This window comes from Taudactylus pleione, unplaced genomic scaffold (genome assembly GCF_031769625.1).
Source record: "Taudactylus pleione unplaced genomic scaffold, aTauple2 ptg000248l, whole genome shotgun sequence".
Classification (NCBI taxonomy): Eukaryota; Metazoa; Chordata; class Amphibia; order Anura; family Myobatrachidae; genus Taudactylus; species Taudactylus pleione.
In genome coordinates, this window is record NW_028284650.1 from 4,163,824 (window position 1) to 4,190,000 (window position 26,177).

The 26,177-nt window shown below is 35.1% G+C and overlaps 33 non-coding genes across 33 annotated transcripts; 10 read left to right on the forward strand and 23 right to left on the reverse strand.

The window, feature by feature from the left end:
- Nucleotides 1–376: 376 nt before the first annotated feature.
- TRNAM-CAU (transfer RNA methionine (anticodon CAU)) lies at nucleotides 377–449 on the reverse strand. Its single transcript has one exon. It is a non-coding gene; the product is annotated as a tRNA-Met (tRNA).
- Nucleotides 450–566: 117 nt separating this feature from the next.
- TRNAE-UUC (transfer RNA glutamic acid (anticodon UUC)) lies at nucleotides 567–638 on the forward strand. The gene has a single exon. It is a non-coding gene; the product is annotated as a tRNA-Glu (tRNA).
- Nucleotides 639–1,540: 902 nt separating this feature from the next.
- TRNAM-CAU (transfer RNA methionine (anticodon CAU)) lies at nucleotides 1,541–1,613 on the reverse strand. Its single transcript has one exon. It is a non-coding gene; the product is annotated as a tRNA-Met (tRNA).
- Nucleotides 1,614–1,730: 117 nt separating this feature from the next.
- TRNAE-UUC (transfer RNA glutamic acid (anticodon UUC)) lies at nucleotides 1,731–1,802 on the forward strand. Its single transcript has one exon. It is a non-coding gene; the product is annotated as a tRNA-Glu (tRNA).
- A 902-nt stretch (nucleotides 1,803–2,704) lies between these two features.
- Nucleotides 2,705–2,777, reverse strand: TRNAM-CAU (transfer RNA methionine (anticodon CAU)). Its single transcript has one exon. It is a non-coding gene; the product is annotated as a tRNA-Met (tRNA).
- A 117-nt stretch (nucleotides 2,778–2,894) lies between these two features.
- Nucleotides 2,895–2,966, forward strand: TRNAE-UUC (transfer RNA glutamic acid (anticodon UUC)). Its single transcript has one exon. It is a non-coding gene; the product is annotated as a tRNA-Glu (tRNA).
- A 902-nt stretch (nucleotides 2,967–3,868) lies between these two features.
- TRNAM-CAU (transfer RNA methionine (anticodon CAU)) lies at nucleotides 3,869–3,941 on the reverse strand. The gene has a single exon. It is a non-coding gene; the product is annotated as a tRNA-Met (tRNA).
- Nucleotides 3,942–4,058: 117 nt separating this feature from the next.
- TRNAE-UUC (transfer RNA glutamic acid (anticodon UUC)) lies at nucleotides 4,059–4,130 on the forward strand. The gene has a single exon. It is a non-coding gene; the product is annotated as a tRNA-Glu (tRNA).
- A 901-nt stretch (nucleotides 4,131–5,031) lies between these two features.
- On the reverse strand, nucleotides 5,032–5,104 carry TRNAM-CAU (transfer RNA methionine (anticodon CAU)). Its single transcript has one exon. It is a non-coding gene; the product is annotated as a tRNA-Met (tRNA).
- Nucleotides 5,105–6,165: 1,061 nt separating this feature from the next.
- On the reverse strand, nucleotides 6,166–6,238 carry TRNAM-CAU (transfer RNA methionine (anticodon CAU)). The gene has a single exon. It is a non-coding gene; the product is annotated as a tRNA-Met (tRNA).
- A 117-nt stretch (nucleotides 6,239–6,355) lies between these two features.
- Nucleotides 6,356–6,427, forward strand: TRNAE-UUC (transfer RNA glutamic acid (anticodon UUC)). The gene has a single exon. It is a non-coding gene; the product is annotated as a tRNA-Glu (tRNA).
- A 903-nt stretch (nucleotides 6,428–7,330) lies between these two features.
- Nucleotides 7,331–7,403, reverse strand: TRNAM-CAU (transfer RNA methionine (anticodon CAU)). Its single transcript has one exon. It is a non-coding gene; the product is annotated as a tRNA-Met (tRNA).
- A 1,062-nt stretch (nucleotides 7,404–8,465) lies between these two features.
- On the reverse strand, nucleotides 8,466–8,538 carry TRNAM-CAU (transfer RNA methionine (anticodon CAU)). The gene has a single exon. It is a non-coding gene; the product is annotated as a tRNA-Met (tRNA).
- A 117-nt stretch (nucleotides 8,539–8,655) lies between these two features.
- TRNAE-UUC (transfer RNA glutamic acid (anticodon UUC)) lies at nucleotides 8,656–8,727 on the forward strand. The gene has a single exon. It is a non-coding gene; the product is annotated as a tRNA-Glu (tRNA).
- A 902-nt stretch (nucleotides 8,728–9,629) lies between these two features.
- TRNAM-CAU (transfer RNA methionine (anticodon CAU)) lies at nucleotides 9,630–9,702 on the reverse strand. Its single transcript has one exon. It is a non-coding gene; the product is annotated as a tRNA-Met (tRNA).
- A 117-nt stretch (nucleotides 9,703–9,819) lies between these two features.
- TRNAE-UUC (transfer RNA glutamic acid (anticodon UUC)) lies at nucleotides 9,820–9,891 on the forward strand. Its single transcript has one exon. It is a non-coding gene; the product is annotated as a tRNA-Glu (tRNA).
- Nucleotides 9,892–10,793: 902 nt separating this feature from the next.
- Nucleotides 10,794–10,866, reverse strand: TRNAM-CAU (transfer RNA methionine (anticodon CAU)). Its single transcript has one exon. It is a non-coding gene; the product is annotated as a tRNA-Met (tRNA).
- Nucleotides 10,867–11,928: 1,062 nt separating this feature from the next.
- TRNAM-CAU (transfer RNA methionine (anticodon CAU)) lies at nucleotides 11,929–12,001 on the reverse strand. Its single transcript has one exon. It is a non-coding gene; the product is annotated as a tRNA-Met (tRNA).
- A 117-nt stretch (nucleotides 12,002–12,118) lies between these two features.
- Nucleotides 12,119–12,190, forward strand: TRNAE-UUC (transfer RNA glutamic acid (anticodon UUC)). The gene has a single exon. It is a non-coding gene; the product is annotated as a tRNA-Glu (tRNA).
- A 903-nt stretch (nucleotides 12,191–13,093) lies between these two features.
- Nucleotides 13,094–13,166, reverse strand: TRNAM-CAU (transfer RNA methionine (anticodon CAU)). The gene has a single exon. It is a non-coding gene; the product is annotated as a tRNA-Met (tRNA).
- Nucleotides 13,167–14,228: 1,062 nt separating this feature from the next.
- TRNAM-CAU (transfer RNA methionine (anticodon CAU)) lies at nucleotides 14,229–14,301 on the reverse strand. Its single transcript has one exon. It is a non-coding gene; the product is annotated as a tRNA-Met (tRNA).
- A 116-nt stretch (nucleotides 14,302–14,417) lies between these two features.
- TRNAE-UUC (transfer RNA glutamic acid (anticodon UUC)) lies at nucleotides 14,418–14,489 on the forward strand. Its single transcript has one exon. It is a non-coding gene; the product is annotated as a tRNA-Glu (tRNA).
- A 903-nt stretch (nucleotides 14,490–15,392) lies between these two features.
- On the reverse strand, nucleotides 15,393–15,465 carry TRNAM-CAU (transfer RNA methionine (anticodon CAU)). Its single transcript has one exon. It is a non-coding gene; the product is annotated as a tRNA-Met (tRNA).
- Nucleotides 15,466–16,526: 1,061 nt separating this feature from the next.
- TRNAM-CAU (transfer RNA methionine (anticodon CAU)) lies at nucleotides 16,527–16,599 on the reverse strand. The gene has a single exon. It is a non-coding gene; the product is annotated as a tRNA-Met (tRNA).
- A 1,062-nt stretch (nucleotides 16,600–17,661) lies between these two features.
- On the reverse strand, nucleotides 17,662–17,734 carry TRNAM-CAU (transfer RNA methionine (anticodon CAU)). Its single transcript has one exon. It is a non-coding gene; the product is annotated as a tRNA-Met (tRNA).
- A 1,061-nt stretch (nucleotides 17,735–18,795) lies between these two features.
- Nucleotides 18,796–18,868, reverse strand: TRNAM-CAU (transfer RNA methionine (anticodon CAU)). Its single transcript has one exon. It is a non-coding gene; the product is annotated as a tRNA-Met (tRNA).
- A 117-nt stretch (nucleotides 18,869–18,985) lies between these two features.
- TRNAE-UUC (transfer RNA glutamic acid (anticodon UUC)) lies at nucleotides 18,986–19,057 on the forward strand. The gene has a single exon. It is a non-coding gene; the product is annotated as a tRNA-Glu (tRNA).
- A 902-nt stretch (nucleotides 19,058–19,959) lies between these two features.
- Nucleotides 19,960–20,032, reverse strand: TRNAM-CAU (transfer RNA methionine (anticodon CAU)). Its single transcript has one exon. It is a non-coding gene; the product is annotated as a tRNA-Met (tRNA).
- Nucleotides 20,033–21,094: 1,062 nt separating this feature from the next.
- On the reverse strand, nucleotides 21,095–21,167 carry TRNAM-CAU (transfer RNA methionine (anticodon CAU)). Its single transcript has one exon. It is a non-coding gene; the product is annotated as a tRNA-Met (tRNA).
- A 1,090-nt stretch (nucleotides 21,168–22,257) lies between these two features.
- On the reverse strand, nucleotides 22,258–22,330 carry TRNAM-CAU (transfer RNA methionine (anticodon CAU)). Its single transcript has one exon. It is a non-coding gene; the product is annotated as a tRNA-Met (tRNA).
- Nucleotides 22,331–23,393: 1,063 nt separating this feature from the next.
- TRNAM-CAU (transfer RNA methionine (anticodon CAU)) lies at nucleotides 23,394–23,466 on the reverse strand. The gene has a single exon. It is a non-coding gene; the product is annotated as a tRNA-Met (tRNA).
- Nucleotides 23,467–24,530: 1,064 nt separating this feature from the next.
- Nucleotides 24,531–24,603, reverse strand: TRNAM-CAU (transfer RNA methionine (anticodon CAU)). The gene has a single exon. It is a non-coding gene; the product is annotated as a tRNA-Met (tRNA).
- Nucleotides 24,604–25,664: 1,061 nt separating this feature from the next.
- Nucleotides 25,665–25,737, reverse strand: TRNAM-CAU (transfer RNA methionine (anticodon CAU)). The gene has a single exon. It is a non-coding gene; the product is annotated as a tRNA-Met (tRNA).
- Nucleotides 25,738–26,177: the final 440 nt, after the last annotated feature.

The window sequence follows — 26,177 nt, forward strand, 5'->3', positions numbered from 1 at the left end:
GAAACACAAAATAAAAAATTGTTGTAAATGTGATAAGTGATTTGAACACACCTTTGCCATTAATTAAGGTCTAAAATCCATTGGCAGTAAGATTTCTGAGGACAAAGTTTTGACTATGACCATGAAAAATGATTTCTATTAACTATTTTATATAAATAGGGTCCATCTTGGACAAATTATTTGATATCTTTTCTGATATTGCTGGTCTGAAATCTATTAGTGGTCACGTGAGTTATGAAAGCTTATTTTGAAAAAAAAAAAAACAATACTCCACTCAACAAGAAAGGTAAAATTTGAATGCAGTCAAGTTTGTTAGACAAAGTGCTGCATCTCTTAGATTGCAATGCCATGCTCTCAAAACAAACATCAATAAAAATGCCCTGTGTGAGGATTGAACTCACGACCTTCAGATTATGAGACTGACGTGCTACCTACTGCGCTAACAAGGCTCCTGCCTTATTTGCTTCATTTTTGAAATGGTGGGATTATTTTTGTTTAACAAAATAATGTCAGTGAAATGTTTTTTTTTATATTATATGAAACAGTGAAGGACGCAATCGACATCTTCCCATATGGTCTAGCGGTTAGGATTCCTGGTTTTCTCCCAGGCGGCCCGGGTTTGACTCCCGGTATGGGAATACAACCCTATTGCTGTTTTAAGACAGATTCAAAAACAGAGGACCAAAAGATAATAATTGCAGCCAAGTGTTTCCTTCTGTCTGATTGGTACTTGATGTGGTCCCAATTGCACATGTGTGTTGCTTCTTCCAGTTATGACAATATTTATGCCATTATCATTTGTCTTTAACTGAAGACAGGTAAAATTTAAGATGTCCTGAATCTTTGTGAGAAATGGAATTGTGGCTCTTTGATTGCATTGCAAAGCTCTGAGGGAATCAAATCACAAAGAAGACTAGAACAATGCCTTGTGCTCCACTTTCTTCTGTATTGATTCCAATTCAGAGAAATAAATGATCACAATTCCCACTATTCTTGCTCTGAAATCATTCAGAAATAAACAAAAGATTGAGGGCACATGTCATCTTAGAAACAGAAAACTCCACCAATTCTTAGAGGAAAAATTTCCAAATGTTCTATCAATATTGTAAGTAACAGAATAGAGGCTTGGAGATTGCAATGTACCTCTATCAGGGCAAAAAGCATGAAACACAAAATAAAAAATTGTTGTAAATGTGATAAGTGATTTGAACACACCTTTGCCATTAATTAAGGTCTAAAATCCATTGGCGGTAAGATTTCTGAGGACAAAGTTTTGACTATGACCATGAAAAATGATTTCTATTAACTATTTTATATAAATAGGGTCCATCTTGGACAAATTATTTGATATCTTTTCTGATATTGCTGGTCTGAAATCTATTAGTGGTCACGTGAGTTATGAAAGCTTATTTTGAAAAAAAAAAAAACAATACTCCACTCAACAAGAAAGGTAAAATTTGAATGCAGTCAAGTTTGTTAGACAAAGTGCTGCATCTCTTAGATTGCAATGCCATGCTCTCAAAACAAACATCAATAAAAATGCCCTGTGTGAGGATTGAACTCACGACCTTCAGATTATGAGACTGACGTGCTACCTACTGCGCTAACAAGGCTCCTGCCTTTTTTGCTTCATTTTTGAAATGGTGGGATTATTTTTGTTTAACAAAATAATGTCAGTGAAATGTTTTTTTTTATATTATATGAAACAGTGAAGGACGCAATCGACATCTTCCCATATGGTCTAGCGGTTAGGATTCCTGGTTTTCTCCCAGGCGGCCCGGGTTTGACTCCCGGTATGGGAATACAACCCTATTGCTGTTTTAAGACAGATTCAAAAACAGAGGACCAAAAGATAATAATTGCAGCCAAGTGTTTCCTTCTGTCTGATTGGTACTTGATGTGGTCCCAATTGCACATGTGTGTTGCTTCTTCCAGTTATGACAATATTTATGCCATTATCATTTGTCTTTAACTGAAGACAGGTAAAATTTAAGATGTCCTGAATCTTTGTGAGAAATGGAATTGTGGCTCTTTGATTGCATTGCAAAGCTCTGAGGGAATCAAATCACAAAGAAGACTAGAACAATGCCTTGTGCTCCACTTTCTTCTGTATTGATTCCAATTCAGAGAAATAAATGATCACAATTCCCACTATTCTTGCTCTGAAATCATTCAGAAATAAACAAAAGATTGAGGGCACATGTCATCTTAGAAACAGAAAACTCCACCAATTCTTAGAGGAAAAATTTCCAAATGTTCTATCAATATTGTAAGTAACAGAATAGAGGCTTGGAGATTGCAATGTACCTCTATCAGGGCAAAAAGCATGAAACACAAAATAAAAAATTGTTGTAAATGTGATAAGTGATTTGAACACACCTTTGCCATTAATTAAGGTCTAAAATCCATTGGCGGTAAGATTTCTGAGGACAAAGTTTTGACTATGACCATGAAAAATGATTTCTATTAACTATTTTATATAAATAGGGTCCATCTTGGACAAATTATTTGATATCTTTTCTGATATTGCTGGTCTGAAATCTATTAGTGGTCACGTGAGTTATGAAAGCTTATTTTGAAAAAAAAAAAAACAATACTCCACTCAACAAGAAAGGTAAAATTTGAATGCAGTCAAGTTTGTTAGACAAAGTGCTGCATCTCTTAGATTGCAATGCCATGCTCTCAAAACAAACATCAATAAAAATGCCCTGTGTGAGGATTGAACTCACGACCTTCAGATTATGAGACTGACGTGCTACCTACTGCGCTAACAAGGCTCCTGCCTTATTTGCTTCATTTTTGAAATGGTGGGATTATTTTTGTTTAACAAAATAATGTCAGTGAAATGTTTTTTTTTATATTATATGAAACAGTGAAGGACGCAATCGACATCTTCCCATATGGTCTAGCGGTTAGGATTCCTGGTTTTCTCCCAGGCGGCCCGGGTTTGACTCCCGGTATGGGAATACAACCCTATTGCTGTTTTAAGACAGATTCAAAAACAGAGGACCAAAAGATAATAATTGCAGCCAAGTGTTTCCTTCTGTCTGATTGGTACTTGATGTGGTCCCAATTGCACATGTGTGTTGCTTCTTCCAGTTATGACAATATTTATGCCATTATCATTTGTCTTTAACTGAAGACAGGTAAAATTTAAGATGTCCTGAATCTTTGTGAGAAATGGAATTGTGGCTCTTTGATTGCATTGCAAAGCTCTGAGGGAATCAAATCACAAAGAAGACTAGAACAATGCCTTGTGCTCCACTTTCTTCTGTATTGATTCCAATTCTGAGAAATAAATTATCACAATTCCCACTATTCTTGCTCTGAAATCATTCAGAAATAAACAAAAGATTGAGGGCACATGTCATCTTAGAAACAGAAAACTCCACCAATTCTTAGAGGAAAAATTTCCAAATGTTCTATCAATATTGTAAGTAACAGAATAGAGGCTTGGAGATTGCAATGTACCTCTATCAGGGCAAAAAGCATGAAACACAAAATAAAAAATTGTTGTAAATGTGATAAGTGATTTGAACACACCTTTGCCATTAATTAAGGTCTAAAATCCATTGGCAGTAAGATTTCTGAGGACAAAGTTTTGACTATGACCATGAAAAATGATTTCTATTAACTATTTTATATAAATAGGGTCCATCTTGGACAAATTATTTGATATCTTTTCTGATATTGCTGGTCTGAAATCTATTAGTGGTCACGTGAGTTATGAAAGCTTATTTTGAAAAAAAAAAAAACAATACTCCACTCAACAAGAAAGGTAAAATTTGAATGCAGTCAAGTTTGTTAGACAAAGTGCTGCATCTCTTAGATTGCAATGCCATGCTCTCAAAACAAACATCAATAAAAATGCCCTGTGTGAGGATTGAACTCACGACCTTCAGATTATGAGACTGACGTGCTACCTACTGCGCTAACAAGGCTCCTGCCTTATTTGCTTCATTTTTGAAATGGTGGGATTATTTTTGTTTAACAAAATAATGTCAGTGAAATGTTTTTTTTTATATTATATGAAACAGTGAAGGACGCAATCGACATCTTCCCATATGGTCTAGCGGTTAGGATTCCTGGTTTTCTCCCAGGCGGCCCGGGTTTGACTCCCGGTATGGGAATACAACCCTATTGCTGTTTTAAGACAGATTCAAAAACAGAGGACCAAAAGATAATAATTGCAGCCAAGTGTTTCCTTCTGTCTGATTGGTACTTGATGTGGTCCCAATTGCACATGTGTGTTGCTTCTTCCAGTTATGACAATATTTATGCCATTATCATTTGTCTTTAACTGAAGACAGGTAAAATTTAAGATGTCCTGAATCTTTGTGAGAAATGGAATTGTGGCTCTTTGATTGCATTGCAAAGCTCTGAGGGAATCAAATCACAAAGAAGACTAGAACAATGCCTTGTGCTCCACTTTCTTCTGTATTGATTCCAATTCAGAGAAATAAATGATCACAATTCCCACTATTCTTGCTCTGAAATCATTCAGAAATAAACAAAAGATTGAGGGCACATGTCATCTTAGAAACAGAAAACTCCACCAATTCTTAGAGGAAAAATTTCCAAATGTTCTATCAATATTGTAAGTAACAGAATAGAGGCTTGGAGATTGCAATGTACCTCTATCAGGGCAAAAAGCATGAAACACAAAATAAAAAATTGTTGTAAATGTGATAAGTGATTTGAACACACCTTTGCCATTAATTAAGGTCTAAAATCCATTGGCGGTAAGATTTCTGAGGACAAAGTTTTGACTATGACCATGAAAAATGATTTCTATTAACTATTTTATATAAATAGGGTCCATCTTGGACAAATTATTTGATATCTTTTCTGATATTGCTGGTCTGAAATCTATTAGTGGTCACGTGAGTTATGAAAGCTTATTTTGAAAAAAAAAAAACAATACTCCACTCAACAAGAAAGGTAAAATTTGAATGCAGTCAAGTTTGTTAGACAAAGTGCTGCATCTCTTAGATTGCAATGCCATGCTCTCAAAACAAACATCAATAAAAATGCCCTGTGTGAGGATTGAACTCACGACCTTCAGATTATGAGACTGACGCGCTACCTACTGCGCTAACAAGGCTCCTGCCTTATTTGCTTCATTTTTGAAATGGTGGGATTATTTTTGTTTAACAAAATAATGTCAGTGAAATGTTTTTTTTTATATTATATGAAACAGTGAAGGACGCAATCGACATCTTCCCATATGGTCTAGCGGTTAGGATTCCTGGTTTTCACCCAATACAACCCTATTGCTGTTTTAAGACAGATTCAAAAACAGAGGACCAAAAGATAATAATTGCAGCCAAGTGTTTCCTTCTGTCTGATTGGTACTTGATGTGGTCCCAATTGCACATGTGTGTTGCTTCTTCCAGTTATGACAATATTTATGCCATTATCATTTGTCTTTAACTGAAGACAGGTAAAATTTAAGATGTCCTGAATCTTTGTGAGAAATGGAATTGTGGCTCTTTGATTGCATTGCAAAGCTCTGAGGGAATCAAATCACAAAGAAGACTAGAACAATGCCTTGTGCTCCACTTTCTTCTGTATTGATTCCAATTCTGAGAAATAAATTATCACAATTCCCACTATTCTTGCTCTGAAATCATTCAGAAATAAACAAAAGATTGAGGGCACATGTCATCTTAGAAACAGAAAACTCCACCAATTCTTAGAGGAAAAATTTCCAAATGTTCTATCAATATTGTAAGTAACAGAATAGAGGCTTGGAGATTGCAATGTACCTCTATCAGGGCAAAAAGCATGAAACACAAAATAAAAAATTGTTGTAAATGTGATAAGTGATTTGAACACACCTTTGCCATTAATTAAGGTCTAAAATCCATTGGCAGTAAGATTTCTGAGGACAAAGTTTTGACTATGACCATGAAAAATGATTTCTATTAACTATTTTATATAAATAGGGTCCATCTTGGACAAATTATTTGATATCTTTTCTGATATTGCTGGTCTGAAATCTATTAGTGGTCACGTGAGTTATGAAAGCTTATTTTGAAAAAAAAAAAAACAATACTCCACTCAACAAGAAAGGTAAAATTTGAATGCAGTCAAGTTTGTTAGACAAAGTGCTGCATCTCTTAGATTGCAATGCCATGCTCTCAAAACAAACATCAATAAAAATGCCCTGTGTGAGGATTGAACTCACGACCTTCAGATTATGAGACTGACGCGCTACCTACTGCGCTAACAAGGCTCCTGCCTTATTTGCTTCATTTTTGACATGGTGGGATTATTTTTGTTTAACAAAATAATGTCAGTGAAATGTTTTTTTTTATATTATATGAAACAGTGAAGGACGCAATCGACATCTTCCCATATGGTCTAGCGGTTAGGATTCCTGGTTTTCTCCCAGGCGGCCCGGGTTTGACTCCCGGTATGGGAATACAACCCTATTGCTGTTTTAAGACAGATTCAAAAACAGAGGACCAAAAGATAATAATTGCAGCCAAGTGTTTCCTTCTGTCTGATTGGTACTTGATGTGGTCCCAATTGCACATGTGTGTTGCTTCTTCCAGTTATGACAATATTTATGCCATTATCATTTGTCTTTAACTGAAGACAGGTAAAATTTAAGATGTCCTGAATCTTTGTGAGAAATGGAATTGTGGCTCTTTGATTGCATTGCAAAGCTCTGAGGGAATCAAATCACAAAGAAGACTAGAACAATGCCTTGTGCTCCACTTTCTTCTGTATTGATTCCAATTCAGAGAAATAAATTATCACAATTCCCACTATTCTTGCTCTGAAATCATTCAGAAATAAACAAAAGATTGAGGGCACATGTCATCTTAGAAACAGAAAACTCCACCAATTCTTAGAGGAAAAATTTCCAAATGTTCTATCAATATTGTAAGTAACAGAATAGAGGCTTGGAGATTGCAATGTACCTCTATCAGGGCAAAAAGCATGAAACACAAAATAAAAAATTGTTGTAAATGTGATAAGTGATTTGAACACACCTTTGCCATTAATTAAGGTCTAAAATCCATTGGCGGTAAGATTTCTGAGGACAAAGTTTTGACTATGACCATGAAAAATGATTTCTATTAACTATTTTATATAAATAGGGTTCATCTTGGACAAATTATTTGATATCTTTTCTGATATTGCTGGTCTGAAATCTATTAGTGGTCACGTGAGTTATGAAAGCTTATTTTGAAAAAAAAAAAACAGAATACTCCACTCAACAAGAAAGGTAAAATTTGAATGCAGTCAAGTTTGTTAGACAAAGTGCTGCATCTCTTAGATTGCAATGCCATGCTCTCAAAACAAACATCAATAAAAATGCCCTGTGTGAGGATTGAACTCACGACCTTCAGATTATGAGACTGACGCGCTACCTACTGCGCTAACAAGGCTCCTGCCTTATTTGCTTCATTTTTGAAATGGTGGGATTATTTTTGTTTAACAAAATAATGTCAGTGAAATGTTTTTTTTTTATATTATATGAAACAGTGAAGGACGCAATCGACATCTTCCCATATGGTCTAGCGGTTAGGATTCCTGGTTTTCACCCAATACAACCCTATTGCTGTTTTAAGACAGATTCAAAAACAGAGGACCAAAAGATAATAATTGCAGCCAAGTGTTTCCTTCTGTCTGATTGGTACTTGATGTGGTCCCAATTGCACATGTGTGTTGCTTCTTCCAGTTATGACAATATTTATGCCATTATCATTTGTCTTTAACTGAAGACAGGTAAAATTTAAGATGTCCTGAATCTTTGTGAGAAATGGAATTGTGGCTCTTTGATTGCATTGCAAAGCTCTGAGGGAATCAAATCACAAAGAAGACTAGAACAATGCCTTGTGCTCCACTTTCTTCTGTATTGATTCCAATTCTGAGAAATAAATTATCACAATTCCCACTATTCTTGCTCTGAAATCATTCAGAAATAAACAAAAGATTGAGGGCACATGTCATCTTAGAAACAGAAAACTCCACCAATTCTTAGAGGAAAAATTTCCAAATGTTCTATCAATATTGTAAGTAACAGAATAGAGGCTTGGAGATTGCAATGTACCTCTATCAGGGCAAAAAGCATGAAACACAAAATAAAAAATTGTTGTAAATGTGATAAGTGATTTGAACACACCTTTGCCATTAATTAAGGTCTAAAATCCATTGGCAGTAAGATTTCTGAGGACAAAGTTTTGACTATGACCATGAAAAATGATTTCTATTAACTATTTTATATAAATAGGGTCCATCTTGGACAAATTATTTGATATCTTTTCTGATATTGCTGGTCTGAAATCTATTAGTGGTCACGTGAGTTATGAAAGCTTATTTTGAAAAAAAAAAAAACAATACTCCACTCAACAAGAAAGGTAAAATTTGAATGCAGTCAAGTTTGTTAGACAAAGTGCTGCATCTCTTAGATTGCAATGCCATGCTCTCAAAACAAACATCAATAAAAATGCCCTGTGTGAGGATTGAACTCACGACCTTCAGATTATGAGACTGACGTGCTACCTACTGCGCTAACAAGGCTCCTGCCTTATTTGCTTCATTTTTGAAATGGTGGGATTATTTTTGTTTAACAAAATAATGTCAGTGAAATGTTTTTTTTTATATTATATGAAACAGTGAAGGACGCAATCGACATCTTCCCATATGGTCTAGCGGTTAGGATTCCTGGTTTTCTCCCAGGCGGCCCGGGTTTGACTCCCGGTATGGGAATACAACCCTATTGCTGTTTTAAGACAGATTCAAAAACAGAGGACCAAAAGATAATAATTGCAGCCAAGTGTTTCCTTCTGTCTGATTGGTACTTGATGTGGTCCCAATTGCACATGTGTGTTGCTTCTTCCAGTTATGACAATATTTATGCCATTATCATTTGTCTTTAACTGAAGACAGGTAAAATTTAAGATGTCCTGAATCTTTGTGAGAAATGGAATTGTGGCTCTTTGATTGCATTGCAAAGCTCTGAGGGAATCAAATCACAAAGAAGACTAGAACAATGCCTTGTGCTCCACTTTCTTCTGTATTGATTCCAATTCAGAGAAATAAATGATCACAATTCCCACTATTCTTGCTCTGAAATCATTCAGAAATAAACAAAAGATTGAGGGCACATGTCATCTTAGAAACAGAAAACTCCACCAATTCTTAGAGGAAAAATTTCCAAATGTTCTATCAATATTGTAAGTAACAGAATAGAGGCTTGGAGATTGCAATGTACCTCTATCAGGGCAAAAAGCATGAAACACAAAATAAAAAATTGTTGTAAATGTGATAAGTGATTTGAACACACCTTTGCCATTAATTAAGGTCTAAAATCCATTGGCGGTAAGATTTCTGAGGACAAAGTTTTGACTATGACCATGAAAAATGATTTCTATTAACTATTTTATATAAATAGGGTCCATCTTGGACAAATTATTTGATATCTTTTCTGATATTGCTGGTCTGAAATCTATTAGTGGTCACGTGAGTTATGAAAGCTTATTTTGAAAAAAAAAAAAACAATACTCCACTCAACAAGAAAGGTAAAATTTGAATGCAGTCAAGTTTGTTAGACAAAGTGCTGCATCTCTTAGATTGCAATGCCATGCTCTCAAAACAAACATCAATAAAAATGCCCTGTGTGAGGATTGAACTCACGACCTTCAGATTATGAGACTGACGTGCTACCTACTGCGCTAACAAGGCTCCTGCCTTATTTGCTTCATTTTTGAAATGGTGGGATTATTTTTGTTTAACAAAATAATGTCAGTGAAATGTTTTTTTTTATATTATATGAAACAGTGAAGGACGCAATCGACATCTTCCCATATGGTCTAGCGGTTAGGATTCCTGGTTTTCTCCCAGGCGGCCCGGGTTTGACTCCCGGTATGGGAATACAACCCTATTGCTGTTTTAAGACAGATTCAAAAACAGAGGACCAAAAGATAATAATTGCAGCCAAGTGTTTCCTTCTGTCTGATTGGTACTTGATGTGGTCCCAATTGCACATGTGTGTTGCTTCTTCCAGTTATGACAATATTTATGCCATTATCATTTGTCTTTAACTGAAGACAGGTAAAATTTAAGATGTCCTGAATCTTTGTGAGAAATGGAATTGTGGCTCTTTGATTGCATTGCAAAGCTCTGAGGGAATCAAATCACAAAGAAGACTAGAACAATGCCTTGTGCTCCACTTTCTTCTGTATTGATTCCAATTCAGAGAAATAAATGATCACAATTCCCACTATTCTTGCTCTGAAATCATTCAGAAATAAACAAAAGATTGAGGGCACATGTCATCTTAGAAACAGAAAACTCCACCAATTCTTAGAGGAAAAATTTCCAAATGTTCTATCAATATTGTAAGTAACAGAATAGAGGCTTGGAGATTGCAATGTACCTCTATCAGGGCAAAAAGCATGAAACACAAAATAAAAAATTGTTGTAAATGTGATAAGTGATTTGAACACACCTTTGCCATTAATTAAGGTCTAAAATCCATTGGCGGTAAGATTTCTGAGGACAAAGTTTTGACTATGACCATGAAAAATGATTTCTATTAACTATTTTATATAAATAGGGTCCATCTTGGACAAATTATTTGATATCTTTTCTGATATTGCTGGTCTGAAATCTATTAGTGGTCACGTGAGTTATGAAAGCTTATTTTGAAAAAAAAAAAAACAATACTCCACTCAACAAGAAAGGTAAAATTTGAATGCAGTCAAGTTTGTTAGACAAAGTGCTGCATCTCTTAGATTGCAATGCCATGCTCTCAAAACAAACATCAATAAAAATGCCCTGTGTGAGGATTGAACTCACGACCTTCAGATTATGAGACTGACGCGCTACCTACTGCGCTAACAAGGCTCCTGCCTTATTTGCTTCATTTTTGAAATGGTGGGATTATTTTTGTTTAACAAAATAATGTCAGTGAAATGTTTTTTTTTTATATTATATGAAACAGTGAAGGACGCAATCGACATCTTCCCATATGGTCTAGCGGTTAGGATTCCTGGTTTTCACCCAATACAACCCTATTGCTGTTTTAAGACAGATTCAAAAACAGAGGACCAAAAGATAATAATTGCAGCCAAGTGTTTCCTTCTGTCTGATTGGTACTTGATGTGGTCCCAATTGCACATGTGTGTTGCTTCTTCCAGTTATGACAATATTTATGCCATTATCATTTGTCTTTAACTGAAGACAGGTAAAATTTAAGATGTCCTGAATCTTTGTGAGAAATGGAATTGTGGCTCTTTGATTGCATTGCAAAGCTCTGAGGGAATCAAATCACAAAGAAGACTAGAACAATGCCTTGTGCTCCACTTTCTTCTGTATTGATTCCAATTCTGAGAAATAAATTATCACAATTCCCACTATTCTTGCTCTGAAATCATTCAGAAATAAACAAAAGATTGAGGGCACATGTCATCTTAGAAACAGAAAACTCCACCAATTCTTAGAGGAAAAATTTCCAAATGTTCTATCAATATTGTAAGTAACAGAATAGAGGCTTGGAGATTGCAATGTACCTCTATCAGGGCAAAAAGCATGAAACACAAAATAAAAAATTGTTGTAAATGTGATAAGTGATTTGAACACACCTTTGCCATTAATTAAGGTCTAAAATCCATTGGCAGTAAGATTTCTGAGGACAAAGTTTTGACTATGACCATGAAAAATGATTTCTATTAACTATTTTATATAAATAGGGTCCATCTTGGACAAATTATTTGATATCTTTTCTGATATTGCTGGTCTGAAATCTATTAGTGGTCACGTGAGTTATGAAAGCTTATTTTGAAAAAAAAAAAAACAATACTCCACTCAACAAGAAAGGTAAAATTTGAATGCAGTCAAGTTTGTTAGACAAAGTGCTGCATCTCTTAGATTGCAATGCCATGCTCTCAAAACAAACATCAATAAAAATGCCCTGTGTGAGGATTGAACTCACGACCTTCAGATTATGAGACTGACGCGCTACCTACTGCGCTAACAAGGCTCCTGCCTTATTTGCTTCATTTTTGACATGGTGGGATTATTTTTGTTTAACAAAATAATGTCAGTGAAATGTTTTTTTTTATATTATATGAAACAGTGAAGGACGCAATCGACATCTTCCCATATGGTCTAGCGGTTAGGATTCCTGGTTTTCTCCCAGGCGGCCCGGGTTTGACTCCCGGTATGGGAATACAACCCTATTGCTGTTTTAAGACAGATTCAAAAACAGAGGACCAAAAGATAATAATTGCAGCCAAGTGTTTCCTTCTGTCTGATTGGTACTTGATGTGGTCCCAATTGCACATGTGTGTTGCTTCTTCCAGTTATGACAATATTTATGCCATTATCATTTGTCTTTAACTGAAGACAGGTAAAATTTAAGATGTCCTGAATCTTTGTGAGAAATGGAATTGTGGCTCTTTGATTGCATTGCAAAGCTCTGAGGGAATCAAATCACAAAGAAGACTAGAACAATGCCTTGTGCTCCACTTTCTTCTGTATTGATTCCAATTCAGAGAAATAAATTATCACAATTCCCACTATTCTTGCTCTGAAATCATTCAGAAATAAACAAAAGATTGAGGGCACATGTCATCTTAGAAACAGAAAACTCCACCAATTCTTAGAGGAAAAATTTCCAAATGTTCTATCAATATTGTAAGTAACAGAATAGAGGCTTGGAGATTGCAATGTACCTCTATCAGGGCAAAAAGCATGAAACACAAAATAAAAAATTGTTGTAAATGTGATAAGTGATTTGAACACACCTTTGCCATTAATTAAGGTCTAAAATCCATTGGCGGTAAGATTTCTGAGGACAAAGTTTTGACTATGACCATGAAAAATGATTTCTATTAACTATTTTATATAAATAGGGTTCATCTTGGACAAATTATTTGATATCTTTTCTGATATTGCTGGTCTGAAATCTATTAGTGGTCACGTGAGTTATGAAAGCTTATTTTGAAAAAAAAAAAACAGAATACTCCACTCAACAAGAAAGGTAAAATTTGAATGCAGTCAAGTTTGTTAGACAAAGTGCTGCATCTCTTAGATTGCAATGCCATGCTCTCAAAACAAACATCAATAAAAATGCCCTGTGTGAGGATTGAACTCACGACCTTCAGATTATGAGACTGACGCGCTACCTACTGCGCTAACAAGGCTCCTGCCTTATTTGCTTCATTTTTGAAATGGTGGGATTATTTTTGTTTAACAAAATAATGTCAGTGAAATGTTTTTTTTTTATATTATATGAAACAGTGAAGGACGCAATCGACATCTTCCCATATGGTCTAGCGGTTAGGATTCCTGGTTTTCACCCAATACAACCCTATTGCTGTTTTAAGACAGATTCAAAAACAGAGGACCAAAAGATAATAATTGCAGCCAAGTGTTTCCTTCTGTCTGATTGGTACTTGATGTGGTCCCAATTGCACATGTGTGTTGCTTCTTCCAGTTATGACAATATTTATGCCATTATCATTTGTCTTTAACTGAAGACAGGTAAAATTTAAGATGTCCTGAATCTTTGTGAGAAATGGAATTGTGGCTCTTTGATTGCATTGCAAAGCTCTGAGGGAATCAAATCACAAAGAAGACTAGAACAATGCCTTGTGCTCCACTTTCTTCTGTATTGATTCCAATTCTGAGAAATAAATTATCACAATTCCCACTATTCTTGCTCTGAAATCATTCAGAAATAAACAAAAGATTGAGGGCACATGTCATCTTAGAAACAGAAAACTCCACCAATTCTTAGAGGAAAAATTTCCAAATGTTCTATCAATATTGTAAGTAACAGAATAGAGGCTTGGAGATTGCAATGTACCTCTATCAGGGCAAAAAGCATGAAACACAAAATAAAAAATTGTTGTAAATGTGATAAGTGATTTGAACACACCTTTGCCATTAATTAAGGTCTAAAATCCATTGGCAGTAAGATTTCTGAGGACAAAGTTTTGACTATGACCATGAAAAATGATTTCTATTAACTATTTTATATAAATAGGGTCCATCTTGGACAAATTATTTGATATCTTTTCTGATATTGCTGGTCTGAAATCTATTAGTGGTCACGTGAGTTATGAAAGCTTATTTTGAAAAAAAAAAAAACAATACTCCACTCAACAAGAAAGGTAAAATTTGAATGCAGTCAAGTTTGTTAGACAAAGTGCTGCATCTCTTAGATTGCAATGCCATGCTCTCAAAACAAACATCAATAAAAATGCCCTGTGTGAGGATTGAACTCACGACCTTCAGATTATGAGACTGACGCGCTACCTACTGCGCTAACAAGGCTCCTGCCTTATTTGCTTCATTTTTGAAATGGTGGGATTATTTTTGTTTAACAAAATAATGTCAGTGAAATGTTTTTTTTATATTATATGAAACAGTGAAGGACGCAATCGACATCTTCCCATATGGTCTAGCGGTTAGGATTCCTGGTTTTCTCCCAGGCGGCCCGGGTTTGACTCCCGGTATGGGAATACAACCCTATTGCTGTTTTAAGACAGATTCAAAAACAGAGGACCAAAAGATAATAATTGCAGCCAAGTGTTTCCTTCTGTCTGATTGGTACTTGATGTGGTCCCAATTGCACATGTGTGTTGCTTCTTCCAGTTATGACAATATTTATGCCATTATCATTTGTCTTTAACTGAAGACAGGTAAAATTTAAGATGTCCTGAATCTTTGTGAGAAATGGAATTGTGGCTCTTTGATTGCATTGCAAAGCTCTGAGGGAATCAAATCACAAAGAAGACTAGAACAATGCCTTGTGCTCCACTTTCTTCTGTATTGATTCCAATTCAGAGAAATAAATTATCACAATTCCCACTATTCTTGCTCTGAAATCATTCAGAAATAAACAAAAGATTGAGGGCACATGTCATCTTAGAAACAGAAAACTCCACCAATTCTTAGAGGAAAAATTTCCAAATGTTCTATCAATATTGTAAGTAACAGAATAGAGGCTTGGAGATTGCAATGTACCTCTATCAGGGCAAAAAGCATGAAACACAAAATAAAAAATTGTTGTAAATGTGATAAGTGATTTGAACACACCTTTGCCATTAATTAAGGTCTAAAATCCATTGGCGGTAAGATTTCTGAGGACAAAGTTTTGACTATGACCATGAAAAATGATTTCTATTAACTATTTTATATAAATAGGGTTCATCTTGGACAAATTATTTGATATCTTTTCTGATATTGCTGGTCTGAAATCTATTAGTGGTCACGTGAGTTATGAAAGCTTATTTTGAAAAAAAAAAAACAGAATACTCCACTCAACAAGAAAGGTAAAATTTGAATGCAGTCAAGTTTGTTAGACAAAGTGCTGCATCTCTTAGATTGCAATGCCATGCTCTCAAAACAAACATCAATAAAAATGCCCTGTGTGAGGATTGAACTCACGACCTTCAGATTATGAGACTGACGCGCTACCTACTGCGCTAACAAGGCTCCTGCCTTATTTGCTTCATTTTTGACATGGTGGGATTATTTTTGTTTAACAAAATAATGTCAGTGAAATGTTTTTTTTTATATTATATGAAACAGTGAAGGACGCAATCGACATCTTCCCATATGGTCTAGCGGTTAGGATTCCTGGTTTTCACCCAATACAACCCTATTGCTGTTTTAAGACAGATTCAAAAACAGAGGACCAAAAGATAATAATTGCAGCCAAGTGTTTCCTTCTGTCTGATTGGTACTTGATGTGGTCCCAATTGCACATGTGTGTTGCTTCTTCCAGTTATGACAATATTTATGCCATTATCATTTGTCTTTAACTGAAGACAGGTAAAATTTAAGATGTCCTGAATCTTTGTGAGAAATGGAATTGTGGCTCTTTGATTGCATTGCAAAGCTCTGAGGGAATCAAATCACAAAGAAGACTAGAACAATGCCTTGTGCTCCACTTTCTTCTGTATTGATTCCAATTCTGAGAAATAAATTATCACAATTCCCACTATTCTTGCTCTGAAATCATTCAGAAATAAACAAAAGATTGAGGGCACATGTCATCTTAGAAACAGAAAACTCCACCAATTCTTAGAGGAAAAATTTCCAAATGTTCTATCAATATTGTAAGTAACAGAATAGAGGCTTGGAGATTGCAATGTACCTCTATCAGGGCAAAAAGCATGAAACACAAAATAAAAAATTGTTGTAAATGTGATAAGTGATTTGAACACACCTTTGCCATTAATTAAGGTCTAAAATCCATTGGCAGTAAGATTTCTGAGGACAAAGTTTTGACTATGACCATGAAAAATGATTTCTATTAACTATTTTATATAAATAGGGTCCATCTTGGACAAATTATTTGATATCTTTTCTGATATTGCTGGTCTGAAATCTATTAGTGGTCACGTGAGTTATGAAAGCTTATTTTGAAAAAAAAAAAAACAATACTCCACTCAACAAGAAAGGTAAAATTTGAATGCAGTCAAGTTTGTTAGACAAAGTGCTGCATCTCTTAGATTGCAATGCCATGCTCTCAAAACAAACATCAATAAAAATGCCCTGTGTGAGGATTGAACTCACGACCTTCAGATTATGAGACTGACGCGCTACCTACTGCGCTAACAAGGCTCCTGCCTTATTTGCTTCATTTTTGAAATGGTGGGATTATTTTTGTTTAACAAAATAATGTCAGTGAAATGTTTTTTTTTTATATTATATGAAACAGTGAAGGACGCAATCGACATCTTCCCATATGGTCTAGCGGTTAGGATTCCTGGTTTTCACCCAATACAACCCTATTGCTGTTTTAAGACAGATTCAAAAACAGAGGACCAAAAGATAATAATTGCAGCCAAGTGTTTCCTTCTGTCTGATTGGTACTTGATGTGGTCCCAATTGCACATGTGTGTTGCTTCTTCCAGTTATGACAATATTTATGCCATTATCATTTGTCTTTAACTGAAGACAGGTAAAATTTAAGATGTCCTGAATCTTTGTGAGAAATGGAATTGTGGCTCTTTGATTGCATTGCAAAGCTCTGAGGGAATCAAATCACAAAGAAGACTAGAACAATGCCTTGTGCTCCACTTTCTTCTGTATTGATTCCAATTCTGAGAAATAAATTATCACAATTCCCACTATTCTTGCTCTGAAATCATTCAGAAATAAACAAAAGATTGAGGGCACATGTCATCTTAGAAACAGAAAACTCCACCAATTCTTAGAGGAAAAATTTCCAAATGTTCTATCAATATTGTAAGTAACAGAATAGAGGCTTGGAGATTGCAATGTACCTCTATCAGGGCAAAAAGCATGAAACACAAAATAAAAAATTGTTGTAAATGTGATAAGTGATTTGAACACACCTTTGCCATTAATTAAGGTCTAAAATCCATTGGCAGTAAGATTTCTGAGGACAAAGTTTTGACTATGACCATGAAAAATGATTTCTATTAACTATTTTATATAAATAGGGTCCATCTTGGACAAATTATTTGATATCTTTTCTGATATTGCTGGTCTGAAATCTATTAGTGGTCACGTGAGTTATGAAAGCTTATTTTGAAAAAAAAAAAAACAATACTCCACTCAACAAGAAAGGTAAAATTTGAATGCAGTCAAGTTTGTTAGACAAAGTGCTGCATCTCTTAGATTGCAATGCCATGCTCTCAAAACAAACATCAATAAAAATGCCCTGTGTGAGGATTGAACTCACGAACTTCAGATTATGAGACTGACGCGCTACCTACTGCGCTAACAAGGCTCCTGCCTTATTTGCTTCATTTTTGAAATGGTGGGATTATTTTTGTTTAACAAAATAATGTCAGTGAAATGTTTTTTTTTATATTATATGAAACAGTGAAGGACGCAATCGACATCTTCCCATATGGTCTAGCGGTTAGGATTCCTGGTTTTCACCCAATACAACCCTATTGCTGTTTTAAGACAGATTCAAAAACAGAGGACCAAAAGATAATAATTGCAGCCAAGTGTTTCCTTCTGTCTGATTGGTACTTGATGTGGTCCCAATTGCACATGTGTGTTGCTTCTTCCAGTTATGACAATATTTATGCCATTATCATTTGTCTTTAACTGAAGACAGGTAAAATTTAAGATGTCCTGAATCTTTGTGAGAAATGGAATTGTGGCTCTTTGATTGCATTGCAAAGCTCTGAGGGAATCAAATCACAAAGAAGACTAGAACAATGCCTTGTGCTCCACTTTCTTCTGTATTGATTCCAATTCTGAGAAATAAATTATCACAATTCCCACTATTCTTGCTCTGAAATCATTCAGAAATAAACAAAAGATTGAGGGCACATGTCATCTTAGAAACAGAAAACTCCACCAATTCTTAGAGGAAAAATTTCCAAATGTTCTATCAATATTGTAAGTAACAGAATAGAGGCTTGGAGATTGCAATGTACCTCTATCAGGGCAAAAAGCATGAAACACAAAATAAAAAATTGTTGTAAATGTGATAAGTGATTTGAACACACCTTTGCCATTAATTAAGGTCTAAAATCCATTGGCAGTAAGATTTCTGAGGACAAAGTTTTGACTATGACCATGAAAAATGATTTCTATTAACTATTTTATATAAATAGGGTCCATCTTGGACAAATTATTTGATATCTTTTCTGATATTGCTGGTCTGAAATCTATTAGTGGTCACGTGAGTTATGAAAGCTTATTTTGAAAAAAAAAAAAACAATACTCCACTCAACAAGAAAGGTAAAATTTGAATGCAGTCAAGTTTGTTAGACAAAGTGCTGCATCTCTTAGATTGCAATGCCATGCTCTCAAAACAAACATCAATAAAAATGCCCTGTGTGAGGATTGAACTCACGAACTTCAGATTATGAGACTGACGCGCTACCTACTGCGCTAACAAGGCTCCTGCCTTATTTGCTTCATTTTTGAAATGGTGGGATTATTTTTGTTTAACAAAATAATGTCAGTGAAATGTTTTTTTTTATATTATATGAAACAGTGAAGGACGCAATCAACATCTTCCCATATGGTCTAGCGGTTAGGATTCCTGGTTTTCTCCCAGGCGCCCCGGGTTTGACTCCCGGTATGGGAATACAACCCTATTGCTGTTTTAAGACAGATTCAAAAACAGAGGACCAAAAGATAATAATTGCAGCCAAGTGTTTCCTTCTGTCTGATTGGTACTTGATGTGGTCCCAATTGCACATGTGTGTTGCTTCTTCCAGTTATGACAATATTTATGCCATTATCATTTGTCTTTAACTGAAGACAGGTAAAATTTAAGATGTCCTGAATCTTTGTGAGAAATGGAATTGTGGCTCTTTGATTGCATTGCAAAGCTCTGAGGGAATCAAATCACAAAGAAGACTAGAACAATGCCTTGTGCTCCACTTTCTTCTGTATTGATTCCAATTCAGAGAAATAAATTATCACAATTCCCACTATTCTTGCTCTGAAATCATTCAGAAATAAACAAAAGATTGAGGGCACATGTCATCTTAGAAACAGAAAACTCCACCAATTCTTAGAGGAAAAATTTCCAAATGTTCTATCAATATTGTAAGTAACAGAATAGAGGCTTGGAGATTGCAATGTACCTCTATCAGGGCAAAAAGCATGAAACACAAAATAAAAAATTGTTGTAAATGTGATAAGTGATTTGAACACACCTTTGCCATTAATTAAGGTCTAAAATCCATTGGCGGTAAGATTTCTGAGGACAAAGTTTTGACTATGACCATGAAAAATGATTTCTATTAACTATTTTATATAAATAGGGTCCATCTTGGACAAATTATTTGATATCTTTTCTGATATTGCTGGTCTGAAATCTATTAGTGGTCACGTGAGTTATGAAAGCTTATTTTGAAAAAAAAAAAAACAATACTCCACTCAACAAGAAAGGTAAAATTTGAATGCAGTCAAGTTTGTTAGACAAAGTGCTGCATCTCTTAGATTGCAATGCCATGCTCTCAAAACAAACATCAATAAAAATGCCCTGTGTGAGGATTGAACTCACGACCTTCAGATTATGAGACTGACGCGCTACCTACTGCGCTAACAAGGCTCCTGCCTTATTTGCTTCATTTTTGAAATGGTGGGATTATTTTTGTTTAACAAAATAATGTCAGTGAAATGTTTTTTTTTTATATTATATGAAACAGTGAAGGACGCAATCGACATCTTCCCATATGGTCTAGCGGTTAGGATTCCTGGTTTTCACCCAATACAACCCTATTGCTGTTTTAAGACAGATTCAAAAACAGAGGACCAAAAGATAATAATTGCAGCCAAGTGTTTCCTTCTGTCTGATTGGTACTTGATGTGGTCCCAATTGCACATGTGTGTTGCTTCTTCCAGTTATGACAATATTTATGCCATTATCATTTGTCTTTAACTGAAGACAGGTAAAATTTAAGATGTCCTGAATCTTTGTGAGAAATGGAATTGTGGCTCTTTGATTGCATTGCAAAGCTCTGAGGGAATCAAATCACAAAGAAGACTAGAACAATGCCTTGTGCTCCACTTTCTTCTGTATTGATTCCAATTCTGAGAAATAAATTATCACAATTCCCACTATTCTTGCTCTGAAATCATTCAGAAATAAACAAAAGATTGAGGGCACATGTCATCTTAGAAACAGAAAACTCCACCAATTCTTAGAGGAAAAATTTCCAAATGTTCTATCAATATTGTAAGTAACAGAATAGAGGCTTGGAGATTGCAATGTACCTCTATCAGGGCAAAAAGCATGAAACACAAAATAAAAAATTGTTGTAAATGTGATAAGTGATTTGAACACACCTTTGCCATTAATTAAGGTCTAAAATCCATTGGCAGTAAGATTTCTGAGGACAAAGTTTTGACTATGACCATGAAAAATGATTTCTATTAACTATTTTATATAAATAGGGTCCATCTTGGACAAATTATTTGATATCTTTTCTGATATTGCTGGTCTGAAATCTATTAGTGGTCACGTGAGTTATGAAAGCTTATTTTGAAAAAAAAAAAAACAATACTCCACTCAACAAGAAAGGTAAAATTTGAATGCAGTCAAGTTTGTTAGACAAAGTGCTGCATCTCTTAGATTGCAATGCCATGCTCTCAAAACAAACATCAATAAAAATGCCCTGTGTGAGGATTGAACTCACGACCTTCAGATTATGAGACTGACGCGCTACCTACTGCGCTAACAAGGCTCCTGCCTTATTTGCTTCATTTTTGAAATGGTGGGATTATTTTTGTTTAACAAAATAATGTCAGTGAAATGTTTTTTTTATATTATATGAAACAGTGAAGGACGCAATCGACATCTTCCCATATGGTCTAGCGGTTAGGATTCCTGGTTTTCTCCCAGGCGCCCTGGGTTTGACTCCCGGTATGGGAATACAACCCTATTGCTGTTTTAAGACAGATTCAAAAACAGAGGACCAAAAGATAATAATTGCAGCCAAGTGTTTCCTTCTGTCTGATTGGTACTTGATGTGGTCCCAATTGCACATGTGTGTTGCTTCTTCCAGTTATGACAATATTTATGCCATTATCATTTGTCTTTAACTGAAGACAGGTAAAATTTAAGATGTCCTGAATCTTTGTGAGAAATGGAATTGTGGCTCTTTGATTGCATTGCAAAGCTCTGAGGGAATCAAATCACAAAGAAGACTAGAACAATGCCTTGTGCTCCACTTTCTTCTGTATTGATTCCAATTCAGAGAAATAAATTATCACAATTCCCACTATTCTTGCTCTGAAATCATTCAGAAATAAACAAAAGATTGAGGGCACATGTCATCTTAGAAACAGAAAACTCCACCAATTCTTAGAGGAAAAATTTCCAAATGTTCTATCAATATTGTAAGTAACAGAATAGAGGCTTGGAGATTGCAATGTACCTCTATCAGGGCAAAAAGCATGAAACACAAAATAAAAAATTGTTGTAAATGTGATAAGTGATTTGAACACACCTTTGCCATTAATTAAGGTCTAAAATCCATTGGCGGTAAGATTTCTGAGGACAAAGTTTTGACTATGACCATGAAAAATGATTTCTATTAACTATTTTATATAAATAGGGTCCATCTTGGACAAATTATTTGATATCTTTTCTGATATTGCTGGTCTGAAATCTATTAGTGGTCACGTGAGTTATGAAAGCTTATTTTGAAAAAAAAAAAAACAATACTCCACTCAACAAGAAAGGTAAAATTTGAATGCAGTCAAGTTTGTTAGACAAAGTGCTGCATCTCTTAGATTGCAATGCCATGCTCTCAAAACAAACATCAATAAAAATGCCCTGTGTGAGGATTGAACTCACGACCTTCAGATTATGAGACTGACGCGCTACCTACTGCGCTAACAAGGCTCCTGCCTTATTTGCTTCATTTTTGAAATGGTGGGATTATTTTTGTTTAACAAAATAATGTCAGTGAAATGTTTTTTTTTTATATTATATGAAACAGTGAAGGACGCAATCGACATCTTCCCATATGGTCTAGCGGTTAGGATTCCTGGTTTTCACCCAATACAACCCTATTGCTGTTTTAAGACAGATTCAAAAACAGAGGACCAAAAGATAATAATTGCAGCCAAGTGTTTCCTTCTGTCTGATTGGTACTTGATGTGGTCCCAATTGCACATGTGTGTTGCTTCTTCCAGTTATGACAATATTTATGCCATTATCATTTGTCTTTAACTGAAGACAGGTAAAATTTAAGATGTCCTGAATCTTTGTGAGAAATGGAATTGTGGCTCTTTGATTGCATTGCAAAGCTCTGAGGGAATCAAATCACAAAGAAGACTAGAACAATGCCTTGTGCTCCACTTTCTTCTGTATTGATTCCAATTCAGAGAAATAAATTATCACAATTCCCACTATTCTTGCTCTGAAATCATTCAGAAATAAACAAAAGATTGAGGGCACATGTCATCTTAGAAACAGAAAACTCCACCAATTCTTAGAGGAAAAATTTCCAAATGTTCTATCAATATTGTAAGTAACAGAATAGAGGCTTGGAGATTGCAATGTACCTCTATCAGGGCAAAAAGCATGAAACACAAAATAAAAAATTGTTGTAAATGTGATAAGTGATTTGAACACACCTTTGCCATTAATTAAGGTCTAAAATCCATTGGCGGTAAGATTTCTGAGGACAAAGTTTTGACTATGACCATGAAAAATGATTTCTATTAACTATTTTATATAAATAGGGTTCATCTTGGACAAATTATTTGATATCTTTTCTGATATTGCTGGTCTGAAATCTATTAGTGGTCACGTGAGTTATGAAAGCTTATTTTGAAAAAAAAAAAACAGAATACTCCACTCAACAAGAAAGGTAAAATTTGAATGCAGTCAAGTTTGTTAGACAAAGTGCTGCATCTCTTAGATTGCAATGCCATGCTCTCAAAACAAACATCAATAAAAATGCCCTGTGTGAGGATTGAACTCACGACCTTCAGATTATGAGACTGACGCGCTACCTACTGCGCTAACAAGGCTCCTGCCTTATTTGCTTCATTTTTGACATGGTGGGATTATTTTTGTTTAACAAAATAATGTCAGTGAAATGTTTTTTTTTTATATTATATGAAACAGTGAAGGACGCAATCGACATCTTCCCATATGGTCTAGCGGTTAGGATTCCTGGTTTTCACCCAATACAACCCTATTGCTGTTTTAAGACAGATTCAAAAACAGAGGACCAAAAGATAATAATTGCAGCCAAGTGTTTCCTTCTGTCTGATTGGTACTTGATGTGGTCCCAATTGCACATGTGTGTTGCTTCTTCCAGTTATGACAATATTTATGCCATTATCATTTGTCTTTAACTGAAGACAGGTAAAATTTAAGATGTCCTGAATCTTTGTGAGAAATGGAATTGTGGCTCTTTGATTGCATTGCAAAGCTCTGAGGGAATCAAATCACAAAGAAGACTAGAACAATGCCTTGTGCTCCACTTTCTTCTGTATTGATTCCAATTCTGAGAAATAAATTATCACAATTCCCACTATTCTTGCTCTGATTGCATTGCAGAAATAAACAAAAGATTGAGGGCACATGTCATCTTAGAAACAGAAAACTCCACCAATTCTTAGAGGAAAAATTTCCAAATGTTCTATCAATATTGTAAGTAACAGAATAGAGGCTTGGAGATTGCAATGTACCTCTATCAGGGCAAAAAGCATGAAACACAAAATAAAAAATTGTTGTAAATGTGATAAGTGATTTGAACACACCTTTGCCATTAATTAAGGTCTAAAATCCATTGGCGGTAAGATTTCTGAGGACAAAGTTTTGACTATGACCATGAAAAATGATTTCTATTAACTATTTTATATAAATAGGGTCCATCTTGGACAAATTATTTGATATCTTTTCTGATATTGCTGGTCTGAAATCTATTAGTGGTCACGTGAGTTATGAAAGCTTATTTTGAAAAAAAAAAAACAGAATACTCCACTCAACAAGAAAGGTAAAATTTGAATGCAGTCAAGTTTGTTAGACAAAGTGCTGCATCTCTTAGATTGCAATGCCATGCTCTCAAAACAAACATCAATAAAAATGCCCTGTGTGAGGATTGAACTCACGACCTTCAGATTATGAGACTGACGCGCTACCTACTGCGCTAAGAAGGCTCCTGCCTTATTTGCTTCATTTTTGAAATGGTGGGATTATTTTTGTTTAACAAAATAATGTCAGTGAAATGTTTTTTTTTATATTATATGAAACAGTGAAGGACGCAATCGACATCTTCCCATATGGTCTAGCGGTTAGGATTCCTGGTTTTCACCCAATACAACCCTATTGCTGTTTTAAGACAGATTCAAAAACAGAGGACCAAAAGATAATAATTGCAGCCAAGTGTTTCCTTCTGTCTGATTGGTACTTGATGTGGTCCCAATTGCACATGTGTGTTGCTTCTTCCAGTTCTGACAATATTTATGCCATTATCATTTGTCTTTAACTGAAGACAGGTAAAATTTAAGATGTCCTGAATCTTTGTGAGAAATGGAATTGTGGCTCTTTGATTGCATTGCAAAGCTCTGAGGGAATCAAATCACAAAGAAGACTAGAACAATGCCTTGTGCTCCACTTTCTTCTGTATTGATTCCAATTCTGAGAAATAAATTATCACAATTCCCACTATTCTTGCTCTGAAATCATTCAGAAATAAACAAAAGATTGAGGGCACATGTCATCTTAGAAACAGAAAACTCCACCAATTCTTAGAGGAAAAATTTCCAAATGTTCTATCAATATTGTAAGTAACAGAATAGAGGCTTGGAGATTGCAATGTACCTCTATCAGGGCAAAAAGCATGAAACACAAAATAAAAAATTGTTGTAAATGTGATAAGTGATTTGAACACACCTTTGCCATTAATTAAGGTCTAAAATCCATTGGCAGTAAGATTTCTGAGGACAAAGTTTTGACTATGACCATGAAAAATGATTTCTATTAACTATTTTATATAAATAGGGTCCATCTTGGACAAATTATTTGATATCTTTTCTGATATTGCTGGTCTGAAATCTATTAGTGGTCACGTGAGTTATGAAAGCTTATTTTGAAAAAAAAAAAAACAATACTCCACTCAACAAGAAAGGTAAAATTTGAATGCAGTCAAGTTTGTTAGACAAAGTGCTGCATCTCTTAGATTGCAATGCCATGCTCTCAAAACAAACATCAATAAAAATGCCCTGTGTGAGGATTGAACTCACGACCTTCAGATTATGAGACTGACGCGCTACCTACTGCGCTAACAAGGCTCCTGCCTTATTTGCTTCATTTTTGAAATGGTGGGATTATTTTTGTTTAACAAAATAATGTCAGTGAAATGTTTTTTTTTTATATTATATGAAACAGTGGAGGACGCAATCGACATCTTCCCATATGGTCTAGCGGTTAGGATTCCTGGTTTTCACCCAATACAACCCTATTGCTGTTTTAAGACAGATTCAAAAACAGAGGACCAAAAGATAATAATTGCAGCCAAGTGTTTCCTTCTGTCTGATTGGTACTTGATGTGGTCCCAATTGCACATGTGTGTTGCTTCTTCCAGTTATGACAATATTTATGCCATTATCATTTGTCTTTAACTGAAGACAGGTAAAATTTAAGATGTCCTGAATCTTTGTGAGAAATGGAATTGTGGCTCTTTGATTGCATTGCAAAGCTCTGAGGGAATCAAATCACAAAGAAGACTAGA